Below are 11,139 nucleotides of genomic sequence, written 5' to 3'. Positions count from 1 at the left end.
TTTTTTTTTTTTTTTTTTTTTTTTTTTTGCATAAACCCAACCATTTTGTGAAGGCTGAGATTTTAGACCATTAGTTAAAAACAAAAAGACCATAAAACAACAACAGACAGGTCAGGTAGAAAGAAAGCTATGGAGAAGATCAGGACAAGGAAGATTATAAAACAATATTCAAAGTTTTGAGCGTCTCACTGAGCATTAATCAGAGGAGCAGCCAAGAGGTCATTTCTGAAAAGCTGCAAAGATCCACAGCTCAGATGGATACTTTGACATCCACACTGTAGTGCATGGTGGTGGCTGCACAGTGATGAGGACTGCTGGGAAGATAAATGATGCCAAGAAAGGAAAATACTGGAAGAAAGATTGGAACAGTTTTATTCTGCAGTGGGACTCTGACCTTAAACTTACAACCAGTTGCAAATACGAAGAGCATGTTACTACAGCAAAAGGTGTTTCTGCATTGTATTGACTTAGCAGATAGCAGGTAATATTACCATTAAGGACCAGAAGCGCTCGCAAATCACTGAAATCTTTAAACACTTGAGATCCCTTTAAAAACTCTTAACTGCTCATTTTAATAGCACAGACAGCAAATCCACCATAATGTGAAGGACAGTTACAACTTGGTTTTGTTTAGGAGAGTAAAAGAACGTTGATTAGCTTATCGTGTTCATGTGTCAGAGCAGAATGGCCTAAGTCACTTTTATATTTGCTATAGAATCAGTGTCGTCTTACTTTATTGAAAACTTGTTGTCTAACACATCTGGTTGAACTTTCTGTCACATTATCAATACAAAATTCCAATATTAAAAATGTTTTTTTCTTGTTTTCCAAAAACATCTGAATATGACTTAAGTAATTATGCTGTTAGACTACCTACATGTAAATGACTGCTACTTTAACATGATCTTTTCAGAGATACCTGTTTCTACTTTGTTGGTGTAACACAAATCATTTAAAATCAAGATGTTGGTGAAAAGCTAAGTGCAGCTCTGCACACTGTGGAAACTCCAGTGTTGTTCCTGTGGACAGGCAAAGGTTATAAATGACAGAAACCACAGATTAAACTCATAATTGAGACATTCAGTTACAGTACAGCTTCCAACCTCTGGTCGCAGTAAAGTGTTCATGAGCTGTTTAATGTAATAAGCAGAAGAACTAGCCTGCCGCAAGGGTTTGAAGGTTATGAAGTGGCATTTAAAATGAAAACATGGAGACAAAAGTGGCACCGTTCTGCCCTGTATTTATTTATTTAACAAAATATTTAATTTGAAACTTATTTACATTAATTTATATTATGAGAAAATAATTTTATTCATCTAATTTCCCAATTTTTCACTTTTATTGAGCCGTTAATTTCAGTCTTGTGGAAGTTAGGTTTGTTCCATGAATTTCTTTTTGCCTATTCAGAATCTTGTATGTGCATGTTTACATATATATGATAAAGAAATGCTTATTAGACATATAAATTGAACATTAATCCATCCAGACATTGAATGTAAATCAAACCAGACTGAGACCAATTAGGTAAACCATTAGGATGTTAATGGAAGCTGGAACTTGAAGCTGGGAATGACGTCATGTCCCAGTTCCCCAATTCGCCATTGTTCATAAAGCGATCACTTTCCATAAGCACACTAATTTGTTCATATTAGAGTTGCAGGTGCTGCATGTAACACTGATTCCAGACACACTCTTGCAAGTGTTTCTTACAATATCAACATGTTTCCACCACAGCTATTATTCATGGAGCTGCCTTTTGGATCTCAAAGTCGGAGTTTGAAAAATCCCCAGACTTTCAGAGTGAGACTGTGTGAATTCAGGGGGAAATGTTACAATTTAATTTTGTGGCTCAGAAAGCAGAATTTCCCTGTTTGTACTACAAATGGAACGGAGCAGAATTGACAAAAACGGGTTGGGGCCAAAAGTGAAAAAGGTTAAGAAGCCCCGGCTAACGGTGATAAAAATGAACAGTTTGGGTAATTTTATTTATTTAAAAAGTACAAAACTTAGTCTAAAATGTTATTAATTATATATGACCTAATTAGACTTAATATACAATGACATAATTGTTGGCGTAGAGGGAATAACGTGAAGAAGTGACATCATGTCTTTATGGAAATTAGCGCCGGTGAAGCCACTCCCTGCCCCGGTGACATCAGACGGAGCTCGGCAGTTTCCTCTGGAAGCCTCCGGGGCTGAAGCGGTGCACACACACACACACACACACACACACACACGCATCCAACACCAGGAGGGAGCCCGAGAATTACGACTGCTCGGCTGTTTTCGCTCTTCGTCTTGGTTTTATTTTAGGAGAAATAAACCCAAGAACTCCTCCTCCTCTCAGGCAGGTAAGATTTTCAGCTTCTGTAATTTCTCATTTCCCTCCATGTTTGTTGGAGAGGCTTTTTTTTTTCTTCTTTTTGTCGCGGAGAGCAGAATGTTACTCCACCTGGGAGCGACTGTAACTTTTCACTGTGGGAAAGGCAGCGCAAGCAGTGCGCATTTTTCATCTGCGAGGGAAGAAAACGAGAGTGAACCGACATCTGTTGGATTTCCACAGTCTTTTTTTAAATCCTCCTTGTACTTTTACACAGAGGCTCTACGTGGCTTCTTCTTCTCGTCTGTCTCTGAGTGGAACCGCTGTAGCCTCTCCAGATCGTAGCGGTGTAAAACTACAGTTTTTGCTCGAAAGCAGGGATTCTTAATCTCGTACGTTTAATCCATCCTTAATTTCAAACGCGCTCCTAAAGGCATCTTAGGCTCCGGTAAGCTGTAATAAACATAAGTAGCGGTGTCACAACCTGATGGGTCTCCCCGTATGCTGATGGTCTGTCTTTAGCTCAAGTGGGGGTGTGGAGGGGTGCACGGTTGCCATGGCATCCAGAGAAACACAAGAACAATTTTAAGTGATTCAACATCATCATCATCATCGATTATTCTTTGCAGCATCCACAACCCTCACTCATTTTGGCTCAAAAAGCCCCCCGATCATCTTCTACGTCTTTGCAGGATTTAGTCCAACATGTGAAATCTCCTCAAGTTATTTTGGTTTTACATTTTATAATGTAGCCACACAAAATAACGCAATTCTTTATTCAGTTTATTTTTTTTTTTTGCTTGGCAAACAGAATGCTTCAATACATTAGAATACAGTTGCTTTAAGATTTTTAAAAAAAGAATCAATACCTAAAATCTTGAGTACTTGAGAGAACCTCTAAAAAACAGGCATTTAGAGCAAGTTATTATCTAATGTCTTCAGCTCTTAGTTGTTATATGTGGTCACCATAAAGGAAACTAAATGGCAGCTCTGGATTGGCTGTTTTCTAAATGTCAAGTAGCACTGCTATTGTATTTCACATTTTCTTGCTGCGTTTTCTTTAAAATATTTTAAAAACGCCGCAGTAAAAATCTGAAAATAGGCCATTTTTCTCACAAACATTTTAGAGTTATTTTCCACTGAAAAATTCACAAATATCGAACCGTGAGTACACAGGGGTCCACAGAAATATTGTTGTAAAAATATTTGCCAAAAAGTGTATTTGGTAAAAAACAAACAAACTGTGATTTGTTTTTGTTTTTCATTGATATTAGAGATGCACAAATGAAAAGCCTGGAGAGTGGAATTGACTTATTACTCCTTGATTGGTGATTGACAGATCAAATATTGACCACTCAGAATTATTTTCTTATTTATTACATCTAGGTACTCCAACCATTTTTGTCTACAACTGACAGAATATAGTTTGATTCATTTTTATAGTAATATTTTAATAAATATCTGACACAATGTGCAGCCTTACACCGATTTATCAATATGTTGTTAGTGCAAAATCAGCATTCATAGCATGGCAAGGGACTGTTTAGAATGACGCAACTGTTGACTGTTGTACTCTTGGTGTCATGTGTTCACACACTGCAAGCCATTTCAATATTTGACCTTTGAGAGTCAGGTGATGGTCACCCACACCCGACTCGGACCACAGTCTACCTAACATGCTAAACGTTTAGTTGTCTCTCTGCTTCAGCACAACTCGCTCAAATATCAGCCCATTAGCAAAGCTCTGTACAGCTGGACTGCATGCTAGTGATGCAGGTTCACAATTTAATGCCAGTAGACAAGGGACACATCTAGAAGTTGCAGGACTTTGGCCTTCAGGGGCAATTTAAGACCAAAGAGCGTAGGAAGCAGGAGAGAAAATGAGCCCAAAAGAAATCGTCAACTAAGGCATACCTAACTCAGGATAAGAAACCAAAACTGACCTCACACAATGAACACACACAGGGGAATTTATTCAAAAAGGCTAACCTACACAAACGAGGAGGGGTGGGAGAGAAGACAAAGACAAACAATGCATAAACATAAACAGCTAATTCAAATCAACACATTCTGACTACAACACGACTGTAAAAACAGAACAACCTAACACCAAAAATGTTTCAGCAATCATGCCATCAGCAGCGAGAGGTAGCTTCTTCAACAGCAAGTCCCCCGCTTCCAGCAGCCTGATGGATCGTTCCACTTCCTGGTTTGCCTGACAACTAGTCCCTTCCCCCAGTCAGACCTTCAAACTCAGCAAAACAAAACAAGTTGACCATTAAATTTTTTCTGTGCGCCGCACTTTTGTAAGTTTTTCTGTACGCCAAGGTTTAGTGTGAAAACTGTCTTCTTCTGGACTGCCCTGAGTTTAGCTGAACCCATCATCCTGATCAGCTTCAACAAACTTCTCTGTCCCGGCTGAAGAAAAACATCCCCACATCATGATGGTGCCACCACCATGTTTCACAGTACAGCTTTTCTCATTGGGTGACTTCTGAAGGCTGCACTGGACTTTAATTAACGCTGTCAGAGCAAAATGCAAACCACACTGCAGATTTTTATTAGTTGGTTTTACTCAAACAGGAGGAAGTGCTTTGTTTATTGGGAATTGTTTTCTGTGTAATTATAATATTTCTTTGTACACTGGATATATTTTAGATAAGAATGCTGGAGCCAACTGAGAATAAGCAGTAGTGTTTGTGACTTATTTGACTCGGACAGTCGCAGACCGCTTTGTCCTCGAATAAGAAGGTTTGAGCAGTAAATTTGTTTCAGTTCAATTAGTTGACGAAGCTACAATAGTTAAAAACACGCATGACCTCATCAGATTTCAGCAAAATGTCCTAATGCACAGAGCTCTCAAGGAATAAATGAAGGAAATCACCTTCTTCTATTATCAACTATAGTGATTAAGCTCAGTTATTGTGAAGATTATATTTAATGTGTTCATGATCAGCATATTTGCTGCTTGCGTTGGTAGTTGAGTCCAGTAACAACTCACTGAGGTCGTCAGTGACATTCCCACCCATGGCTGCACCGTCAGTTTGATCAGTGAATGTCTCTGCCAGGACTGAGCTGCATCTGCAGGCTTGTGAGAATCTGTGACATGTTATCACCCTTCTCTCATCGAAAAGCCCAATCTTGCGTTTTAGCTGGCCTTGAATGGAAGCCTTTGTGTGGACGAGCGCATGTGATTCCAGATAAAACTTCACATTCGCCCCCTTCCCTCCTGGGGTGAGTGTGCGTGTCCTGTTGTTGAGTCCCCCTGGTTCCAGCTGATTACCATGTGAGTCATGACAGCGAGGGCCTCAGATGGGCAGCTGGTGACTGTCACACACCCCCAGCCCAGGGCCGTCGTCGCCTGCTTCTGCTTTACGTGTCAGGGAATGAAGCAGGTCCATTCATAGCAAGAGTAAGTCATCACGGAGCCCGGCCTTCCCCAGTCCTCACGCTGGACGCATCAGCTGACTGCTCACTGCTGGTGCTGTTACCTGCTGTCAGAAAGGAAACATCAGCTTGATTTGCATATCACTTTACTCACCGGCCACGTTATTAGGTACACCTTACTAGTACAGGGTTGGATCCCTTTTGCCTGTAGAAGGGCCTTAATCCTTCATGGCGTAGATTCAACCAGGTACTGGGAATATTCCTCAGAGAGTCGGGTTCATATTGACATGATGGCTTCACGCTGGAGTCGAAAGCCAAATAAAATAGATGGGTTTTAAGACGAGCTTTAAAAGTGGACAGTGGACAGACCTTGCCTATTTTTCTTGTTCAGACAAATATCAGCATACAAGATTATGATCAGAAATTGTTTTGGGGGACCTGTTTCACACCGTTTGAGCTTAAACAAATCGTTCTTGAATTCGTCCATCAGGTGTACGATCCTAATTCCACTATTTCACACATCAACTTTCCCTAATGAGAAGAATCCAATTTAGTGTTTGATTGGATATTGGAGTCACCACCACATACTGAAGGTCCCTTTGTTGTTGCTACTTCCAGGATCAGAAATAGGGACTTACTGTTTATGCAGGGACCAATCCTGCCTGGTCAGGATGGTAGTAATGGTACCATCAGTGTTCCAGATAGTAAAATCCACTTCACCTCCCAGAACTATGGGAAGAGTAAAAACCAAGTTCAAAACCCGGTTTGTTCCAACTACATATGTTTCCTCCAATGAAACATTTTGGTCTTTGTCTCTTTTAAATTTAGATAAGACTTTCCACATTTTACTGGACTATGTGAACCATTAATGTTGGTTGACCTGCTACTCATCTAAATTATATTCCTTAGTTATAACACACAGATCAATGGGCTCACTCTTGTAAACACTGAACACATGAAAGAGTCAACATCAAGACCAAGCAAAACTCAAACTGAACTCCTAACTTCCCAGGTGAGGGTCTCAGTGTGAACCTGCTTCACTTCCTCATCGGCTCTGGCCTCGGTGTAGAAAGTACTCCTCGCTTATTTACTCATTATGTACCATAAACGAAATGCGAGTCTTAATTATTAATGACAGTGTGGATAAACCATTTCACTGGCATACCTCACCCTCTGATCAGCTGGAAAGAAGATCTGGAAAGGGATCTGCTTCTCTCCCAGGATCTTGCACACGACTGCGTATTCTCTTCATCTTTTCCAAATCGCTTGCTACTTTCTGCAGGTTTACAGACAGGCTTTCACCGAGACGTTTGTTTGCACTCTGTGGTGTGTGCAGCTTTGTTCCTCTGCCGGACACACGATTCTGGATTCCTGTTTGTTTCCGGACGCACGAGGCCTCGTCAGTGTTGAGTCAGCAACAGATGCTTTGTGTCTCTCATCCATAATCTCCTACTTGTGTGCGGATCCCAGATCAAATTAATAGTCTGTTTGATCAGTGCTTGACTATTGAGTCCAGGTCAGGTACAAAACATACAGAACAGAGAAAACCAAACGAGACACTGCGCTGTGCTAACCTACTTATTATACGGCAAATAGAGAAGTAGACAGCTTAACCAGTTGACAATCTGTTGATGAAGAAGGGTGCAGAAGTTAATCACTGCATGCACATGCAGCCCTGTTCTGCTCAAGCAGTGGCAAAGATAGAAACCCATCAAGCACAGCGTCACAACAAGTGACAAGATGGGAGACTTTAAGCAAAACTTAAAAATGGGAGAAGTTACAGTGATTGCTTAAATTGTGGTTAAAAAAAGAAATCAGTAAGATCGGAATTAAAATAATATGTGGGCTTTTTCTTTGGCCTCAGGCTTATAACTCGGGTTAACTAGTTGTGTTGGATCGGGCTGGATTTTTGTAGGCTTGATCTAAACTCTAACTATGACTGAGCAGGCAAGAACAATATGTCAGGGGTGGTGCTTTGAAAGAAATCAAGCAGGCAGGGAAAGTCAGTAGAGATCCAGCAGCCTCTCATCACAAAGGCATTTCCTCCACAGTCTCTGAAGGAAGACTCGTCTTTAGGCTCAGAGCAGAGACCCGGCCTGCTCTCAGGGCTCATATGGAGCCAGTTATTTGGTCACGGAGAGGCTTTTATTCCTTTTACTGCTGAGGGTTCATTCCTCCACTACCACCTTCTCTGAAGATGTCCCCCTTGTTTAAGTATGCAGCAGTTCAAACTGAGCACAGAGCAGAGGCAGGAAGCGGCCGTCCCGATTTATGATGTGTGAGGAGAAATGTCATGAGAAGAAGTTTAATGAGTGGCACGCAGCACTCAACTGGTCTTGATTTATTTTTATGCTCAGAAGCTGGTAAAACATGTCATTTTATGACTCAATATAAAACCTCATTCCATGCACATAAAGCAGTTTACACAGCACTAGCTTAGCATAAATAGGATTCAAATAATCAGGTTCACTGGTGCTGCTACGTTCAGTTGATAATCTAATCTAATGGTCGAATCTAAATGATCCAAATCGGTCCAAACATAATTTCCACTCAAGCCAGTTGTGTTTCCGTAATACAGATTATTATTAAAGAAACCAGCAAACTCCATTAGGTCTTTGCTTTAATTCTCGTTCCTGATGTGTTCTCCCTTTTTACAAGAAAACAAACACTTCCACCTAAATCAGAGTCAGGAAGTGCAGGTTGGGAGGGAGGTGTGTGTCAAAAGACTGGATAATGGCATAAACAACGATAAAGCAGTAGCAGGAATACATGCACTGAACTCCACAGGACTGAAAAAAGGAAAATGGCTAAACTTTGTTTTCCCCCCTTCTGTAGCTGCAATCAATGGCACATTGTAGCTTCAGACTAGGATTGCCACAAACAAAGTTTGTTTACAAGCTTTTTGTTTGTATCATTTAGCAGTTGAAACTCAGCTGTTGTCCAAAAATGTGGCACGTAGACAAATGTTTAAAAATCTAAAATAATCTGTTTGCAACTTATGTGATCTGTGAGGGTTAGATTTTACAAATCGACATCAGTTATCTGGAAGTCAGATTTTACAAAACAGACTCAAACATCAGGAGAAAAGTTTTATTATATAGTGAAAGATTTGAGGAAGCAGTGCATCAATACTTGCCATATGACTGCAAATGATTAGTTAGTGTCAGGGGGAGCGATGAATGAAAAAAACTAACTCTCAGGGTTTTTGTTCATGTTTTAACCCCATTTTGCACAGAGGCTTTTTTTTTTAATGTATTGATGATGGCAAAGTTGAATATTGTTACAAATATTTAAAAAAAAGAAATATGTTTGAAATAATACTGACAGTAAAGAAAACCCTTCTACAGTATAGAACTAAAAAAAACCTGTTACACAAAAATGTTCCACTGTAAAGATGGTTTGTTTTGTTGCAACCTGAAGTGTGAAATGAACTTCAGTGGAGTTTGAAAACAAACAAAGTTAAATGTGTGGTTGAACGACGTGTGTGCCCAGTTGATTTATTTTTTTCTTATTTTTGGGGGGGCAGGGGGTCGATTTGATTATAGGGGGCCCAGAAGAAAATCTTTGGGAACCACTGTTCTAGGGCATGGGTAATTTATCCATCCATTGAGTTTCTCTACATACACAACATAATGTTGTGTGGGGTGCATTTGATTAGTTGCCTCATTCCAGATAATGATGGAGAGGCTTTTCCTTTTCCTGCAGTGGCACTGGGAGGTTGGCAGCAGACACTTTCGGACTTGCAGAGGTGTGGCTGTTGTTGTTGGACTTGTTCCAGCTTGTCCCGTACAAATCGGATCAGATCAGGAGGCAGAGATGTAGGAAGCTGGTGGGGCTGCTGTGTCCTTTCATGTTTCCGAGCAGTTTTTGCAGTGTGCTGGGTAAACATGGGCAATATAGGGTTTCAGTTTTGATTGTAATATTTTGTTAGAAATTTTGGTAAAAGAAAATAAAAGCCACCAGTGCCAAGTGAGCACATAAGTAAAAATAAAAACCAGCATTTGTCACATGATGACGTCTGCTGAAAACAGGACTCACACACTGCTTTGAGCTGTCTGCAGCTTAGGTTTTTATTGTTCATCTCTAAATAAGGCTCCTTGTTTTTCTCGGCAGAAAGTCAAGAAGACTACCTGCTTGTGCTTCATTCTCATATCTGCAGCTCCGCATGTAAACAAAAAGCCTCGAACTATGTGGCTGCACTAAAACCAGATACTTGCTTTTGTGAAAACACAAAATTCCCGCTTTGTTCACGTTATAGGTAGCGTGTAAATTATTTAACATCAACGTTCATTACATGTCTATGATATATATACAGCTAAGTGGGATTGGCTGATGCCTACAACTGATTCCTGTTTTAGTGGCTGAGATGGTGATGTGGGGTCACTGTTAAAGTGGAAAAGACAAAAGTAGGAAAAGTGATTTCTTTTTAGGAGCTATTTTGGAACTATTTAATAATATTTTTTTTAAATATGTTAGTGATTAGCACAATTAGAGAAGTAAGAGTAAAAAAAAGCCTGTTTTACCAACTCTTACATTAAGTTGGAAATTCTCAAAAGAATTTCAGCGTATCCAACACTTCCACTGGAACACTGATTCTAAAAATATCCAACTTTGAGTTTTGCTGCATTCAGTTAAAGTGTTGTGGTAACATGATGGTCATTTTGTGACCACTGGTATCATTTTACTTTGGTTACAATCCTTAAAATAATCATAAACATATTTAGTTGTAATTTTAAGTGTGCATGTTCTCTTTTTCAAATTTGTTTTAAAGAAAAGGCAGCAGTGAAAACAACAGAAATGTTTAACGTACAGATTAATTTTCATATTTACATATTCACCAGGTAAATACTTGGGGTACAAAATTCAAGTGTTTATTGTATTAAGTTTTCTTATGTTTTTCTAATTTTGATTAGTAATGTCAGCAACTTAATGCAGAACTTTGATTTGTGGTTAGCAAAGTGAATTTACTAGAAACACTTTGGATGGAAAAGACCTGTCTGTGTTTGACTCATAGTCTGTTTTTAATGCACAAATAAACATGCAGACATACATCTTTCAAATTATTCCACTCAGTTGCACATTCCTTCAGACAGAGATGCTGTTTTTAATAACTGCACATGATTTTATCTTGTAAATGGGATTGAGGAATCTGGAATCAAACTCATCCTTTAGCTCCCCCAAAGCTTCAGCTGCTTCCCACGTGTGGTTGTTGCTCTTGGGAAAGTGGATGATTTCTCCGTCAGGCGTCCACCGAGCTGTTATCTTGTCCTGGAATGCTTTGATTGCCTTCAGCATGTTGATGGGAAGCTTGCCTCTCCCTTGGAGTTGCAAGTTGTGTGTGTCTAGGTGACAACCCAACTCCCTCCATTATTATTATTATTATTATTATTATTATTATTATTATTATTATTATTATTATTATTATTATTATT

At 39.6% G+C, this 11,139-nt stretch overlaps 1 protein-coding gene across 1 annotated transcript in view; it reads left to right on the top strand.

The window, feature by feature from the left end:
* The first annotated feature begins 2,095 nt into the window (after positions 1 to 2,095).
* LOC106934884 (SH3 domain-binding protein 4) overlaps positions 2,096 to 11,139 on the top strand; it is a 19,978-nt gene continuing 10,934 nt past the window's right edge. The window contains exon 1 of the mRNA XM_015015044.1: positions 2,096 to 2,351. The gene's annotated coding sequence lies outside the window, so the exon portion shown is untranslated. The remainder of the gene's footprint in view (positions 2,352 to 11,139) is intronic.

Source organism: Poecilia latipinna, unplaced genomic scaffold, assembly GCF_001443285.1.
Source record: "Poecilia latipinna isolate Pla-1442-1.1 unplaced genomic scaffold, P_latipinna-1.0 Scaffold1877, whole genome shotgun sequence".
Lineage (NCBI taxonomy): Eukaryota > Metazoa > Chordata > Actinopteri > Cyprinodontiformes > Poeciliidae > Poecilia > Poecilia latipinna.
This window is presented reverse-complemented; position numbering and strand designations above follow the sequence as displayed.